The following is an 18,287-nucleotide window of genomic DNA, read 5'->3' as shown; positions in this document are numbered from 1 at the left end:
GTGCTTCTCATTAACTTGTATTCTTCCATCGTAGTCCTTCCGCAGCAGACACTCTCTTCTTTCTTGCATCGTAGTCCATCTCCCTTTCTTTATCATCTCCCCACCCATGGATGTCCTTGGCATTGTCGAAGACGTGGAGTTCGGAATTAACAATCTCAAAGAATGGATTGCTGACCAAGGAGCACAGAGAGAGGCCAGAATTCGACAAGATTCTCCTTTGACACACATGGAGAGAGAGGAATTTGCTGCACAAAGGCACGCAGAGAGGGAGGAGACTCTCAAGATAGCAGAGAGTGAAAGACTTTTAAGACGTATGATAAAAGCACGACAAGATCTATTAGACTTCTTAAGTAACCTGCGTTATCGTAGCTCTCGTCATGGGCGATTTGATGCGGATGCTGAGAGAACAATAAGAGCCTCTCAGAGAAATTATAAAGAAACAATTTGTGATCGCTTAAATTTCTTCTTTGCATGTAATTATGTTGAGGATACAGCTATGGAGGCAGTGAAAGATTGGGTTGTTGAGAAGATAAGAGAGACCAATGATGAGATCTTCTAGACTTAGGGTGATTAAGAAGATAAGAGAGACTGTATTAAGGTGTTTTTTGACACCATATGGCTTTGAGTAATATGATCTACTTCTTGTACAAATGTGATGTTAAGATGATGTTAAGAGAGACTGTATTAAGGTGTTTTTTGACACCATATGGCTTTGAGTAATATGATCTACTTCTTTAGAAATGTGATGTGCTCTTTTTGAAATGTACTCTAGTTTTCATAACATGTCACGCCATTTTTTCTAATTTGATTTTTTAAAATCTTACTTTTTGTCTCTTTTAACAATGTGATGTACTCTATTTTTAATGTACTCCAGTTTTAATAACATCTTGGTCATTTTTTCTAATTTGATTTTTTAAAATCTTCCTTTTCGACTCAATGTTTTGTTTTATAAGAGCCTCTTTTTTTGAAATGTTTTATCCAAAATTATCTCACAAAATGAATTTGGACAGTGCAGAGTCCAAAATTAATGAAATAGGTGTTTTCTATATAAAGAGAGAGACTCTCATTCTTGTATCACATTTCAAGAGGTGCTCCACTGAAGAGCTTGAGAGATCAAGTGAAACTAGTTTGGAGCAAGCACCTCTCTTGTAATAAAACAAGCATTTTTGTCTCTCTTGTGTGTTTGTTTATGTGTTTTATTTATGTGTGTATGATCTTATAGAAGATCCTGAGCTCTCTTCCCTTGTGGAGTCTTGTGTTCTAAATGCCTTCGGGCAAAAGGGGCACTTAGGGCTTCATAAGAGTCGAGAGTAGTGTTTTCTTGCGATAGGAGTCCATCCCTCCTACTGTCCCACAATAGGGCCAGAAGGAGTACATAGGAGATCATTTCCTCCCTTGTGGAGTCCTGTGTTCTAGCTGCCTTTGGGAAAAAGGGGCACGTAAGGCTTCGTAAGGGTTGAGAGTAGTGTTTGCTAGAGCCGCAGCTACAAGTTTGCTACCGCAGCTAGCCAATAGTTTATTTTACATAAGTTTTCTTTGCAGTACTCTGTCACAACTTTTTTAACCCTATGCCCTAAACCAGTTTGTAGGTTTGCAGGTTGGGTTTAGGGTTTAGGGTAGACTGCACTAAGAAGCTGCGGAACTGTTGGCTCTTTCCTACTACTTTTCTAGGAAGAGCTAGGTTTTCTCAGTATGCAGGGTTCCGAGGCTTTTTGTCACCTACAGATATAGTAGGGTTGTCGGTTGTAGTATATGTGTAGCTTAGGACCTCGAGTCGTGTTCCGGTGAGAGACGTAGGCTTAAGTGTGATAAGCAAACAAAGTGCATGTATGTGTACAAGGAACATAAATCATCTTTGTTGAGGTAATGATGGCTTTCACCTTCATTGGGGGTTGTAGGGTTTAGGAGGAGTTTAAGGGTTAGAAGGAGGTTCCAGGGTTTAGAAGGAGTTCCAGGGTTTAGAAGGAGGTTCCAAGGTTTAGAAGGAGTCCAGGGTTAGAAGGAGGGTCCAAGGTTCAGAAGGAGATTCTAGGGTTAGAAGGAGGTCCAGGGTTTAGAAGGAGTTCCAGGATTTAGAAGGAGGTTCCAAGGTTTAGAAGGAGTCCAGGGTTAAAAGGAGGGTCCAAGGTTCAGAAGGAGGTTCCAAGGTTAAGAAGGAGTTCCAGGGTTTAGAAGGAGGTTCCAAGATTTAGAAGGAGGTTCCAAGGTTCAGGGTAGAGTACATGGTGGAGAACTCGTCTCCCTCGTAGATCATGGAGTTTTAAGGGTTGAGGAACAAAGGGTTTAGGGGAGCATAGGAGTGAGAGAGGAAGAAATTGTAAGAGCATGGGGGAAAGAAGAGAGAGGAGGGAGAAGGAGGAGGGAGGAGGAGGAGAGAGGAGGAGGAGGAGGGGGGAGGAGGAGGAGGAGGGAGGAGGAGGAGGAAGGAGGAGGAGGGAGGAGGAGAGGGAGAGGGTGGGTTGCAAGGTTGGAGGCTCAGGGGGGTCACTATGTATAAACCCTCTATATCATGTGCGTTCAAAGCCTATATTTAAAGTCCCTTATCTGTAAAAAATTTCATTAATAAAATGTACCCCTTATCTATACAAATCTGTAAAATTTTTCAAAAACTATTTTAAATAGTCCCTTATGTATATTGATTTCTATAAATTTTAGAAATTAAAAAAATCCTTCTGTTGAACTCATGTGATAGGGTTACATATGATGAGTGACCCCCCCGAGGTTGGAGGAGAGGGGACGAGGAGTTGCAAGGTTAGGACATGCTTTTGGACATGGAGTGCAAGGAAGCATGGACACTTGAGACAAATGCTTGGAATACCAAAGTAGACTCAACAAAATGCCCCAAAGAGTGTGGGCTTCATTCCATTATGGGGTATTTATACAAGTTGGAGAGCTTCTCTCTGTGCATGTAACACAAAGTTGTAACACAAAGTTGTATCACAAAGTTGTAACACAAAGTTGTTTAAACTCATTGTCTTTCTACATGTAGAAGTTGTAACACAAAGTTGTATCACATTCTCTTTCTACATGTAGAAGTTGTAACACAATCTCTTTCTACATGTAGAAGTTGTAACACAAAGTTGTAACACAAAGTTGTATCACAAAGTTGTATCACATTCTCTTTCTACATAAGTTCATGTTGGCACAGAGTCAACATACTCCCAGATCCATTTTATTACCCGTCCTCGGGTTATGGCTTATTGCGATCACGTACCTAGGTTGCCATGTTTTTAGTCCAGTGGCTATGGAACTTGTGTCATGCCAGTCGATCTTGCTGTAAAGCCTTAGCACCATATAATTTTTGCGCAGTTTCCAGGTAGCCTGTATCCACCATTTGCTCAAATAGAGATATGTGGCGTGCCTCTAAGAAGATCACTCTTTGATAGAGCCAGCTTGTAATCTAAGCATCAATACTTTCATTGGGATTAAAGCTGAGTGGAGGCAAATGCGAATCAAGGTAACATGGGACCTCGACAATGAATTCCAATGTTTTACAAAATATGGCACTTTGGCGAAGGAAGCAATCAATGTTGCCGCGCATTATTTGTTCATGCTGCTGAAGTGCTCGGACCATGGTGCCTTGGATATTCCATTCTACACCAGAGTAGGGTTCGATCATTGGCCAATTAATGATGCGATCTTCAGCCAAAGTGTGTATGTTGGCTTCCCTTTTTTTATGCCATGGAACTGCATAGGACTTGGGATGGGTTCTGAGACATGGAGGTGCCCGTAAGTACTCCTTTAAGAAGATTACATCACAGCCTTTTACATATTCATAGGCATCTGCCCATAGTGTTGGCCAGTAGTAGCCTGCGAGGAGAACTTTTCTTGTTGTGGCTTTCCCTTGGAAGTGTCCTCCTGTAATGCCTTCATGGACTTCACTCAAGATTGGCATGATCTCATGAGGCATTAGACATCTTCTTAATATCTGGTCCTTGCCCATCTTGTACAGTTGTCCTACAATGAGTTGATAGGGTGCAGTTTTAGAATCAATTTTCTGGCATCTACTGCTTTCATGTCAGGGGGTGGTCTGCTTGCCATCAAATACCCAATGATATCTCCACACCATTCTGGAACAGCATCTATTTGAAATAGTGTGGCATCTGGTAAGTGGTCTTCTAATCCAATGGCTTCTTCTCCTGACTTGACTCGAGACATGTGATCGGCAATGTAGTGTTGCGCACCTTTGTGGACCACGATTTTGAAGTTAAATTCTTGAAGCAAGAGGAGCAATCTGGTTATTCTTCCTATTGTATACGGCCGGTTCACAAGATAAAGCAATGCTTGATGGTTGGTGTAGAAGACAAAATCATTTGCCAATAGATAGTGCCGAAATTTCTTTACACTATACACCATTGCTAGAGCTTCTTTTTCTGTGGTTGTATAGTTAATCGCTGCATCATTGAGTTCATTGAGTTGTCGACTGGCAAAGTAGAAGGGGTAGTCTTTCTTATGTTCACCAGGTTGACAAAGCACACTCCCAATTGCATACTTGGATACATCAGTATGTACATGAAAATCAATATCCCAATTGGGAGATATAAGGATGGGTGCTATCATTAGGCACCACTTTAAAAGCTCAAAGGCTTGGTCGCACTCTTCGGTCCATAAGAACTCCACTAATAATTTGTGAAGTGGTCTAGCTATCATGGCATACCGCAATATAAATCTTCTATAATAGCCGGCATGTCCAATAAAGACCTGTACACCTTTGGAATTTGTAGGAGGAGGCAATTCCACGATGATTTTGATGTCCATGTCAGTTGCAATCCCATGTTGAGAGATGATGTGTCCCAAAACAACTCTGTGGGTGACCATGAACTGGCATTTTGTTGGATTTAGGGAGATGCCATATTCCCTGCATTTGATTAGAACTTCTTCAAGACATTTGAAGTGGTCCTATTTGTTTGAATGGATGCACAAATCATCCAAGAACACCTATAAAAACTTATTCAAAAATGACTTGAAAGCTGTGAACATGGCTCGCTGGAATGTGGCTAGGGCATTACAAAGGCCAAATGGCATGACGCTATATGCAAAAATACCCCATTCTGTAGCAAATGTTGTTTTTGATTGGTCTTGAGGAGCAATTGTACTTGGTTATAGCCACTGAAGCCAACCAAGAAGCTATATATTTCGGATCCTGCCACCTTTTCCAACACTGTTTCTGTTAAGGGTAGGGGATAGTGATCCCTAATTGTGGCGGCATTCACATTTTTTAAGTTTACGCATATTCTAAGCTTCTTGTTGCGCTTAGGTACAATCACAATGGGTGAAACCCAATCAGTGTGCTCTATCTCGTAGATGAATCCGACATCTAGGAGTTTTTCCAGCTCATCATAAACCATGGTGCCATATTTAGGATTTGTGCGATAAGGTCCACATACCTTAGGGTGAGCACCTTCCCTTATAGGTATCATGTGTACTGCCACTTCTGGTGAAATTCCTTTCATCTCTTTGTATGACCATGCTAGGCAATCACGGTATTCCATTAGGAGTTCTTTGAGTTTGGTTTCATCTTCTTGACGAAGCTGTTTCCCAATGAAAACCAATTTTTCTTCCTCCCCTTCAAGGGCGAGGTTTATTGTGCGTGTTTTTGCTGGTCCCTCATAGATTGGAGTTTCTCCAATGCTATCAGTTTCTTGAACTTCAGATTCTCTGAGTGGTCTTGGCATTGCTATTGGTGCACTACCACTTGTATAATTCTTGAAGTATTCTGGCACTTCTCGAAGATCGGCCTCTAATGGGGTTGAACTAGCCTGACATGTGTCATGTGTACTAGGTGGCATAGTTGCATTTATTAATTTGTTAGGCTCTTCTTTTCTTTCTTTTTCTGAAGTCACTTGATGGAAGCTTCATCTGCACATGTGGCTTATATTTCTGAAACTTCTTACGTTGGGAACTATGGGGTAACTTTTCCACTGGTAAGGTGTTTCCAAGTAAGGGTTCATGTGCTGCACATACTGAGCCTTCCAGTCCCTCAAGGGACCATTCAAGAGGCGGTGGTTCTGATTTTGAGGAAGTTGACTTTGCAAGCTACAATTTGACGATCCTTGATTGGACTCGTTCGAATTCATTGAAGTGCTCGGACTTGGCTTTTCTGCGATTTCCTCCTTCAGTTTTCTTGCGGGATCTTCTGCTGTTATTCAACTACGGAGGTTCAACTTTTGGGAGCTCGACTGCCATTAGGGCATGCAGAATGGCTAAGTCATTATCAAAGATTTGATCTTCAATTTCAGCATTCGCAACCTCTGTTTCAAGGTCCCAAGGAAAATCTGAGTCATCATTGGTATTGGTACCTTCTTCAGGTTCATTATCCCACTCGAGGTCAGCCATAAAGAATGGCATCTCTAGATTGATTGGTTCTTCATGTTGGAGTGGAGGATATACCTGTAGTGCATTAGCATCGATTTGTGAAAAGATGGGGTCTAATGAATGGCAGTTATCGATGGCTGCCAATGTTTGTATCCAGTTATTGACATTGCTTTGTGAGTCACCTCCTATGGCATGCTGTTGCAAGGGAGCTGATTTGCTTGAGATTGTCGTGGAAGATGTGTCATCCAATGCTCTAGGTACAATTGGTTTAATAGCTCCTGTCCCCACATTCACCCTGACTGCAGTGTCTCGATTCTGGATTGTCAGTCTATCAGTTCCCCAGTCATGGAGGACTGATGCTTCCCGTAACCAAGGACGTCCCAACAAGATTTCATAGGATTTTTTGGGGAGAGTTAGGCAAAGGCACCAATTCCATTGTAGCATTTGCTTCCAAGGCATCCATTTCTTCATCCATGGCTTTCTCCCATTTTTCTTTTCCCATGGCTTGCTCAAAAGAAGTGGGTTCTGGTTCCTGTATCACTTTGACCATATAGGCATAGTGAATGGCTGTAAATCCATCATATTTAAGCCTATCCATAGGATACCTAGTTTTGGTGGACCTGTGAAAAATAGGCTCACTACCAGGTGCTCACAAAACATCCCTTGTCTTCCTTACTCCAGATTCCTTACTCCAGATGTAACAACAGAAGGAATACCCAACTCATCATCAATGCTCTATTCTGAGCCACTGGATTCACCATCCACATAAGAGTGACTTGCATTCACATAAACCATGGGCTGATCTATTTTATCTTTTCATTTTTGTGATACCTGCATACCACTATCTACATTGCTTTGAGGAGATCCTCCTTATCTCAATCTGCCTATGCATGGCGAAGTATGTGAACCACTGCTAGAGGACACTATAGGTCCACTAATCTCTTGTGATTGCCGCTGTAAATTCTGTGTAGCATTATCATTTTGTGCATCTACATCATCAATCGCATTTACTGGTTTATACCAGCTGCTCATCTCATAAAAAACAACATCTCTGCTCACTGTAAACTTATGAGTAGAAGGGTTATAGCATCTATACCCTTTTTGCTACAGAGAATAACCAATAAAGATGCACTTCTCAGCTTTTGGATCCAACTTGGATCTCAACTCATCTGGCACATGAACATAGGCAATGCAACCAAAAACTTTCAAATGAGAAATATCGCATTTCCTACCAGTATACCTCTCCTCTGGCATCATGCCATGTATTGCTATAGTCGGAGTCCTGTTCATTATGTAGACTAGTGTAGCAACTGCTTCAGCCCAATAATAATCTGGCAAGTCTTTTTCGTTGAGCATGGCATGAGATACCTCTCCAATATGCGTGTTTTTCCTTTCTGCAAGTCCATTTTGCTGTGGGGTATGACTGCATGAATATTGCTGCTTTATGCCATGCTTCTGTAGGAAACTTGCAAACTCATTTGAGAGGTACTCTCCCCCTCCATCTGACCTTAGGCGTTTTATTTGCAGGCCTATTTCTTTTTCAACCATAGCTTTAAAAGCTTTGAAATGACCAAACACTTCACTTTTCTTTTTCATAAAATACAACCAAATTTTCTGCTGTAGTCATCAATAAAAGTGACAAAATAATGACAGCCTCTAATAGATGCAGCTTTAGTAGTCCACACATTAGAGTGAATTAATTCTAATGGCCTCTTACTCTCTTAAACATGTCTAGGAAATGGTTTCCTTGCCAGTTTTCCAAATTTACAGGCTTCACATACCTTATGCATTTCTGCAACCTTAAAGTTAGGCAATCCTGCAACAATATTTTGGGCTTGCATTAATTTAAGTCACTGTACATTAACATGACCAATGCATTTATGCCAGATATCAATATCTGCAACTACACCATTCCCATGTGCAAACATTGCTGCACTCAATTAAGGCATGTGTAAACATCCTGCCCTTCTTCTTCCCTTTTGCTATCAAGGGACCTTTATTTTTCATATCCTCAACAAAGCATCCATGAGGATTAAATCTGACCTGCAAGCCCTACTCAACCATTTGACCAATAGAAACTAGGTTCTTGGTGATATTCGGGACATGAAATACATCAGACAAGTATTTCTTCTTTCCATCCTGCATAGACAAAGGAATTTTACCAATCTGCACAATAGGATGTGCAGTATCATCACCAGTCTCCACAAATCCTAGTCTTTCCATTTTCCTTGCATCTTGCATCCATTTTGCATGAATTGTCATGTGGTTTGACACACTTGAGTCAACATACCACACATCATTGCTTTCTTCTGCACTTGTCATAGAATTGGTCATGTGCTGCACCATAAATAGATGCTCATTTCTGTCATCACCCTGTCTACTAGAGGATGCATAATTGCCTTGCTGCAATTTTCCAGTCATGATGTCATTCTGCTTTTTATAGCAGTCTTTAACCATATGACCCAGTTTACCATAGTAGTAGCATTCAACATTGTTGTTTGCATTTTGGCTTCTCTACCATCCACCACGACCTCTTTGGCTCCCCCTGCCTCTAAAGTTACCATGTCCTCCTCCATAGGACTGGTTTTCTTGAGTTTGCTGCATATGATGATTTCTGCCATGGCCTCCAGATTGGCCTGCTCTACCTCTTTCTCTGCCTCTTCTAGCATTTGAGTAGAAGACAGTTTCTTTTGAAGTTCCTCTTAAAGAAGATGCACCACCATTTGTCTGCTCTTGAGAAATTAGAAGAGAAATCAACTCCCCAAAATCAGGAAAATTCTCAGGGACGGAAATGGATGTCCGAAACTGTGCATAATCCTTTCCTAGACCATTCAAGGTCATAGAAACTAAATCATCATCTTCCACTGGTGACCCAATGGAAGCAAGTGCATCTGCAATCTTCTTCACCTTCATGTGGTAGTCATTGATTGTCAAAGTATCCCATGCCTCCTTCGACGTTCTTGCATCCTGAATATGCACAATCATAGAATCTAAAATACTGATAGACAGCCAGTACATAACTTTTCTAGATCTCTCATGCTAGCCTTTAAATGCCTACAACTCCTATTGATTGGGAACATTAGGAATAACTGGTTCTTGTTCTGCTCCAGTAATGAACTGCCAATAGCCTTTTCCCTTAAGGAAATTTGTCATTCTAAACCTCCACGCTTGGAAGTTGTTCTTGTCAAGCTTTTCAGTGACAATCTATGAAAGAGCATCAGACGCCATTACAAAACACTACAAAAATATTTTGTCACTGCAAAAAACACAACTTTTGCCTCATAAGGGCAAATCTGCAAAACTGATGAAAGTGGTATTTGACCACACAGTCACTTCCTAGTGATGATTTTGCATCAACAGGCAATAAGAATGATTCTGTCACTTGCAATATCTCTACACACAGGCATACGATGTAATTTCTGTGGCAACTTTTCACCGACATGCAGAATAGTGGTTGCACAACAAAAACAGGGCGCTTTTTTGAGTGCTTGTGGAAAACTTCCGCCACCAAAATGCGGGCCCCGAAATGGCCTCGAATCGAAAAAATAATGTCATATGGTGCCCTCTCACCACACCGCGAAGGGCGTCCCACAGTGCACTCTTGCACTTTCCAGCTATGCTACCTGTAGAGATTTGCTCCCAAACTCAAAAAAGGAAAGCAACACTGATCCTCTTACCAGGACACCGCAAACTTGGTTTGCTTTCTTGAGCCCCTTACCACAAACTGGGCTCTGATACCATGGGAAGAGTGGGAGAGAAGGAAGGAGTCTCACTTGTGACTTTCTCACGTACACAATGGGGGAATACACACAAAGATGGAGGCTAAAAATAGTTTTCCTGTTCTTGGTTGTGAAAGCGAAAAGAACTCAAGTACAAAAGAATAGATGAACCTATATGTGGGTCTCAAACCAAACTCAGCTAACTAAGGTGGCATACTAACTAAGCCAATAACTAGAGTACATAAAGATAGCTGTCATCCAGCTATTATTCATGGGTGGTGTACCAATTGCATCTGCAGCTAACAAGTCAGTGACATAAATGCTTTACAGTCACCCTGGCATATCACGAGTGGAGCTCAATATCTCAACAATATTTTCTAGCTAGAGGCCTATAATGCTTATGTACAGCAGCTCATTTATAGAGCTGGCCTTTTCTCTGATAGTACTTATGCCAAACGTCATTATCTCTATAGTTTACCTCATCGACTTGGTGATGCTGTCATGGCCCTCCTCGAGGCGCAAACAAAAATTGTTAATATCGACAATGTGCCTCAAGAAGTTCAGAAGACTGTAGAAGATTTCACGTTTGCTAATCTCTTCCAAATGGTCCAGGTATATATTAGACGCCAATGCACTTAACAACTCTTCGCAAGAAACTTAAAAAGATTGGCATCTCTTCTTCTGTTTATGAACAATTTGTGGGACAAAAGTAGTTTTGTCCCTAGCTTTGACGTCTACGATGGTGCAAGTGGTATTTTAGGTGTCCCCAACGATTCTTGCGATGCCGCCCTTTCACATCCCGTAAATCGTCAGGCTGTTTTATTTGTGGGACAAAGGGTCATTTTGCCAAAGACTGCACTGAGAAGCCGTGTAACTCTCAACATCGCCAACTCAAGGGCTTCTTTACCACACTGTCCGGCATCCCGACCAATGGGAAGTTGTTTCCCAATGAGAATCTGGTGAATCCATGCTAGAATGTTTTGAAATGAATACTCCTCAATGTTTAGTGTTCTTATGATTACTCTCGGGATTATTCATGCATGGTTCGTTTTGATGAAGATGATCCTAATGTTTATATCCTGATGAATTATCCTCACCAACGAGATCCTTTCCACATCGACATTGAAATCTCTTCGACAAGCTCCAGTGAGACACCCAAAGAACAACCCCCTTCACGACACTATCCTAAGGTGTTCTCTCAAGGCTCCATGCGCCGGGGCTGCAGTAAAGTCAGGGGATTTAGCCGAGATCTAGAGACTTTTGAAAAACTCTCTGAATTCTCTCTAGCATCCCCAACTTACTGCCATCAGCCATCCACATGGTATTCTGGTCTTTCTATCTTCCAACCTCCCATTTCTGTCCATACACCTATTCCACCTTCCAGTCATCTTCCTTTGCCTTTCTGGAGAACCCCTGTATCTACTCTCTCTGCACCAGCTCCTTATTTCCCCATTCTAGCCCTACTCCAAAAGCTGAGATGTCTTCTTCCCAATGCCCTTTATGCTACGACCAATTCAAAAGTCTTGGCATTAGCATTGAGGGCCTCAAAATCCATATCAAGATGATCACAGACAACTGCACCAAACTCTAGTCATCAATAGATTCTCTTGATCGCAAGGTAGTAGAACACCTGACCCAATGTAAGCTCTATTCTCTTTCCACTGACGCAGGCCCCTCTACCAATGTTTTCTCTATGCAAGATTTCTTTACCCAACCAGCTTCTCCGGTTTGTAATCCCATGAAGACCTGGTTAATAAATGTACAGCTTCATCTCCCTGACATTCCTCCCTATTCTTTAATAGCTCTTGTTGATACTGGCTCACGGTTCAATATTTGTCAATACAGAGCACTTCCCTAGGCTTGTTGGCAGGAATTACAATCGCATGACCAAATGCGTGGCTCAACTATTGGTGGTGGTGTCATAGCCTACAAATGCTTTGCTTCCAATATTTCCATCTCCCTTGAAGGACATTCTACTTCGATCGACTTCTACCAGCTAGAATCTCAAGGGGTAGACATGGTCATTGGCAATGATTTCCTTAACTGCCACCTTCCTTTTGGTCTTTCCACCACAGAGATGGTGCTGACAATACAAGGAGCACTAGTTCGTCTTTCGGCTCGAGAGCATCTAAAGAAGGTATTAAAGCCCCTCATGGAAGTGTAAGAAAACAATACAACATCTGTGCTCAACAGATAACAGGTTCTCGTACACAAGAGAGAAAAGTAGATAGTATGGAGAATAAAAAATTTGATTATTGTAAAACTGATACAATAGATGGCGCTGCCTCCCAGCCGTGCGCTCATGTGTGAGAAGCTTCGATGGCATGCTGGAAACAGTAGAGGACGGAGGCTGGATGCTAAGGAATCAGGGTTGCTGTAGCCAGTGATGATGATGGGCTTCACGGTCTTGCTCTTATATAGCCACCAGTCGTAGTCAGTTAGACACAATTGGGTGACTGACCCAGTCTGCCCAAAACGGCTGGTCCCAAAATAGGCCACCGACCACACGATAGAACCGTGGCACAAAATAGAGCAACTAACCTATGGTCACCGTTCGGCCCAGAGCCATCCGGGATCATTTGGGGCTCCAAACGGGCCCTGCAACTCGAGAGTGGGCTGCCTCGAGAAATGCTCCATCTACCCTCAGTGCGGTCAGTCATGGTATGCCTTCCTGCACTTGCATGTAGCCTAGTTGGCAGTGTGCCAACTCTATCTAAAGCCGTTTAGCCATCAGGCCACACATGGCCCCCATCTGGTGTCCAAACCAGGACCTACCGGATAACTGAGATACTCAAATGCCTTCTCCTCATATGGGGGGCTTACAAGTAGAGTTAGCTGGTTCCCGCATAGTTACACGAGATTGGAGCATTGATATCTAACACCCCCCCTCAATGTCCACCCGCAAGTGAACTTACTTTTTCAGCCCAATGCCAAGTCGATGAAGATGCCTCTCCAGCAAGTCTCTTCCAAGAGCCTTCGTGAAGATGTCCGCAGCATTCTCTGTAGTTGGACAGTACACCAAGTTGACCTCTCCATCCATGATGAGCTCGCGTACAAAGTGATATTGAATCTCAATGTGTTTTGTGTGAGCGTGGAACACAGGGTTCTTTGCAATTGCCATGCAACTCTGATTTTCACACGATAACTGCATAGGCTTGTTCTGCACTGCACCCATGTCCCCTAAAATCCTCCTGAACCATACTACCTCACAAGAATTATACTCAGCCTCGGTAGAAGAAAGAGCAACTGTGGGTTGCTTCTTGCTGACCCATGACATAGCTCCAGATCCAAGTGAGAAACAGTAACCTGTCACTGATCTCCTGCTGTCCATGTCTCCTACCCAATCTGAGTCACAGAATCTGATCAAGATGTTGCCCTTGGTATAGGTGATGCCATAATCAAGTGTGCCTTTGATGTATTTCAGCACCCGCATCCCTGCCCTCCAATGGTTCTCCCGGGGCTTATTGGAAAACCTACTTAGTACACCAGTCACAAAACTGATGTTTGGCTGTGTGTTGCACAAGTAAATCAAACTTCTCACAAGCCTTCTGTACTTCGCTTCGTCCACCAGTGGTGATGAATCCTCATTTGAGAGCTTCACGTCAACCTTCATAGGGGTGCCAACTGTCTTGCACTTAGCCATGCCAAATGCCTTCAGTATCTCTCTAGCATACTTCAGCCATGAGATGAAGATCTATTTTGGCTCTTGCCAAACTTCAATCCCCAAACAAAAATGCATCAGTTCGAGGTCTGTCATTTCAAACTCTCTTCCTATCAAATGCTTTGTCAGCGAGATCTTCTCTTCATGGTTCCCTGTTATGACAAGGTCGTCCACATAAAGGACCATGATCATACACCTGCCTCCTCCTCTGAAGATATACAAATTTGCATCAGATGGGCTCCTCTTGAACTCGTTTTGCAGAAAGTAGGCATCAATCCGCTGGTACCATGCATGTGGGGCCTATTTCAGCCCGTAAAGTGCCTTCTTCAGTTTACAGACTTACCTTCTGAACCGAGGATCACAAAACCTGGTGGTTGTTCCACGTATACCTCCTCCTTGAGATCTCCATTCAAAAAGCAGATTTTACATCCATCTGAAACACGGGCCAACTTCCCTGGGTAGCTAAAGCCAAAACACTGCAAATTATGGTTAGTCGAGCTGTGGGAGCAAAAGTATCCTGATAATCAAAACCATGTACCTGTGCGAATCCTTTTGCCATGAGCCGAGCCTTGTACTTATCCAACATGTCGTTGGACTTGTACTTGGTCTTGTACACCCACTTGGTGCCGATTACCTTGCGTTTTGGTGGTCGATCCACAAGGTCCCAAGTGTTGTTCTTCATTATGGAGCCATACTCCGACTGCATAGCCTCCATCCACCTATCATCACCCTGTGCCTCTTCAAGACACTTGGGTTCTTCAGCATGGTCTGTCATCAAAGTGTAGTTGACCAAGTGTTCCTGTGCCCTTCTTTGCTCCTCTAATCTCTTGGACCGGCAATGTTCGGATGGTTCCTTCTCAATGGTTGGAGGTTCTGTGCCATCCAAAGGCTGCTTTACCCACTTCAGGAATGGCCGTTGCCGTTGTGGTTCTGCAGGCTCTTTTTCCTCTTCTTTATCTTGAATCCTCCCAAGCACGGTTGGGGGAGTTCGGTCTACTATTGGTGGTTGTACTGGAGGGATATGCTGGTCTTGGTTGTCTGGGAAGGAATCATCCTCCTCCAATTGATGCGGCTGTTCTGAGAAGAACACATCGTGACTTACCATTACCTTCTTGGTAACACGATTATAGAGACGGTAACCCTTTGCTTCTTCACTGTAGCCCAAGAAAATACACTTCCGGCTCTTCGGTTCCCATTTGGTCCTATTAGCATCAGGGACATGCACAAAACAGTCACATCCAAAAACTCTGAAATGTGCAGCTGAAATGTGCAGTGGAGTCATCCCATTAACAGCCTTCATGTAGCTACAATTTAGAATGTAAACTGCCATGTTACATGCTTCATCCCAAAAGGAAAATCTTTCCCTTTCATCATACTCCTACCCATTTTGCAAATGGCGTGCATCTTGCGCTCTACTACTCCATTTTGCTGTGGTGTATGTGGCAGGGGTTTCTGCCTCTTGATCCCGTGACTTTTGCAGTAACTTTCGAATTCACTTGATGTGAACTCACCACCTCTGTTTGATCTCAACTTCTTCACCTTCCTCCCTATTTCTTTCTCGACCATTACATGTCATTCTTTGAACTTACTAAAAGCCTAATCTTTAGTCTTCAGGAAGTATATCCATATCCTTTTACTGTAGTTGTTGATCAGCATCATGAAGTAGTAGGAACCATAGCCAAAGCTTCCGTCTCCATCTTTCTGCAGAGGTCCATGTGAACGAGCTCTAGAGGAGCCTTTACCCTACTGGCCTCGTTAGGAAAGGGCTGCCGATGCTGCTTGCCCATCATGCAAGCTTCACATACATCAGGCAGATTTGTAATTTCTGGTAGGTCTGCAATCATTCCACTTTTATGCATGTCCTTTAAAGAACTAAGGTTTAGATGACCAAACCTCTCATGCCACAGCTTAGTGTTGCTCACATCGGCTCGAGAACTAAAAGTTGAGAGTTCATAGATGTTGTTGTGCCGTGTACCTTTACCAATGACCTTCCCTTGAATATCCAAAATCTGTGTGCCATTCTTATCGAAGTGAACTTTGAGGTCCTGATCTGTGATCGTAGAAATGAACAGCAAATTCCTCTTGATATCTCGCACATAAAGAACTTGAGAGCAATCGTACCTTTTCCTTTTGCTGGACATTTTGCATCATTGCCAACTGCTAGCAGGATGTCATTCCCTACCAGATGTAGAGAGGTATACCAATCCTTCCGACAAGTCATGTGGTGTGATGCACCACTGTCAATAATCCAAGGTTCTTCCATAGGTATGTACAGGAACTGCCTCTGTGCAAATCTCCTCAATTGCTACGAACAGCTCTACTAGTACTGCCTATGTGCTGTTGTTGGACTCTTTCTTTACTCCATTCTTCTCATCTGCAATCTTCTTTCGGCACTCATTTTGCTTGTGCCTTGCCTTGTTACCCTTACCTTTCTTTGATCTAGCCGAGAAAGCTGAATCTTCTCCAGTCCTCGTCTTTTGATGCATCTCCTCCTCCAGAAGCATTGCGCTAAAATCCTCAAAGTTGAGGGGCGAATTTTTGTTTTGCGTATTCAGCACCATAACAAGACCATCGTACTTTGGTGGGAGAATCTGTATGCACCTTCGTGCTAGATTCTCGCTGGTGATTGTGATGCCAATCGCAGTCCTCTGATCATGCGGATTCTTCACCCTGGTGATGAACTTCTCCGCCACTTCAGACTCAAACAATTTCTTGTTCGCGAGTTGAGTCTCCAGATTCTGAATCCACGTCTGATTCGTGGTCTCGTACTGATTTTTCAAGACCGTCCATGCCTCCTCCGCTGTGGTGACATGTTGAATTAATGCCATGATAGAATCACTTACACTGCAGACAATAGAACACAGCGCATCTGCATTTCTTCTTGTCCATGCAAGAATCTCATCCACAGCTGGTACTATCTGTTGTCCTGCATTGGCTGGATTCGGTCTCGCAAGCAGCTTCACATCCACCCCAGTAGCAATATCCCAAAGCTCGTATGCGCTTAGGATGGTCTTCATCTTGAACTTCCAGAGTGGATAGTTAGTGCCGTCCAACTTTTCACTTTCGCCAAACGGTGGGATTTGCAGTCTTGCGGGCTGGGCCATCTCTCACAATCTGCTCGCAAACAGAAACACACAAACAGAAACACACTACCAAATCTTCTTGCTAGAGCCCAAGCTCTGATACCATGTAAGAAATCAATACAACGTCTGTGGTCAACAGACAACAGGATCTCGTACGCAAGAGAAAAGCAGATAGTATGGAGAATAAAAAATTTGATTACTATAAAACTGATACAATAGATAGCACTGCCTCTCAGCCGTGCGCTCTTGTGTGAGAAGCTTCGATGGCATGCTAGAAATAGTAGAGGACGGAGGCTGGATGCTAAGGAATCAGGGTTGTTATAGCCAATGATGATGATGGGCTTCACAGGCTTGCTCTTATATAGCCACCAGTCGTAGTCAGTTAGACCCAATTGGGTGACCACTCCAGTCCACCCAAAACGGCCAACTGGGGGTTGGAAGTAGGCCACCGACCACATGATAGAACCGTGGTGCAAAATGAGCCATCCGAGATCATCTGGGGCTCTAAATGGGTCCTGTAACCCGAGAGTGGGCTGCTGCCCCGGGAAATGCTCCATCTACCCTCAGTGCGGTCAGTCATGGGATGCCTTCCCGCACTTGCATGTAGCCTAGTTGGCAGTGTGCCAACTCTATCTGAAGCCGTCTAGCCATCAGGCCAGACATGGACCCCATCTGGTGTCCAAACCAGGACCTACCAGATAACTGAGCTACTCAAATGCCTTCTTCTCATATGGGGGGCTTACAAGTAGAGTTAGCTAGTTCCCACGTAGTTACACGAGAGTGGAGCATTGATATCTAACAGGAAGACGTGGAAATCATTCATCAATGCTCTTCCCCTTTCTCTCGTGATTATGTCAGTCCCCCTCCTGAATATGTTGCCACTCCTCCGTTACCATCTCGTGCTCCTTCTGATCCATTCAGTCCCATGCCTAATGATGCACAAAGACCCCTTGAAGGATCTGAATTAGATGAATATATTCAAAGCCTTATCCAAAATGATGAGCAGAAAAGCTTGAGGACCTCACAAAATACTCACCTCATGCTCTCTTCCCTGTAAGAAATGCAGCAACGGTTCATCCAAGATTGCAGCAACGAATCTCCTTTGGCCTTCAAGCAAATCTTCCAGCACTAAGTTTCACTTCCCCTACGGGAACATTCAAAGCTCTTTAAGGAAAGCCCTTATGGATTTACATAGGATGATGGGGTTCTTTGCAATCAAGAGATACAGGAACTTCTGGATATGGGTCTCATCTCACACTCTCGCTCCGAATGTGGGCTGCAGCTATCTTTTATGTCAACAAACACTCGGAGCAAAAGCATGGTAAAAAGTTGGAGGTAAGGAAGGAGAAAAGGACTTATGCATAGAAGCATGTACAAAGGGAACAGGACTAGTGTGCAGCTGTTGAAGTTCCTCTAGAATAGTTTGGATATTCTGATCTAATTTACCAACAGCAAGTTGTAGGTCATATAATGCAGAGTAGCAAGCATCCAAACATACCTGAGTGGCTA

This window comes from Dipteris shenzhenensis, chromosome 4 (genome assembly GCF_047967505.1).
Source record: "Dipteris shenzhenensis isolate YYH24624 ecotype China chromosome 4, Dip_SZ_1.0, whole genome shotgun sequence".
In the NCBI taxonomy this organism is placed as follows: Eukaryota; Viridiplantae; Streptophyta; class Polypodiopsida; order Gleicheniales; family Dipteridaceae; genus Dipteris; species Dipteris shenzhenensis.
This window is presented reverse-complemented; position numbering follows the sequence as displayed.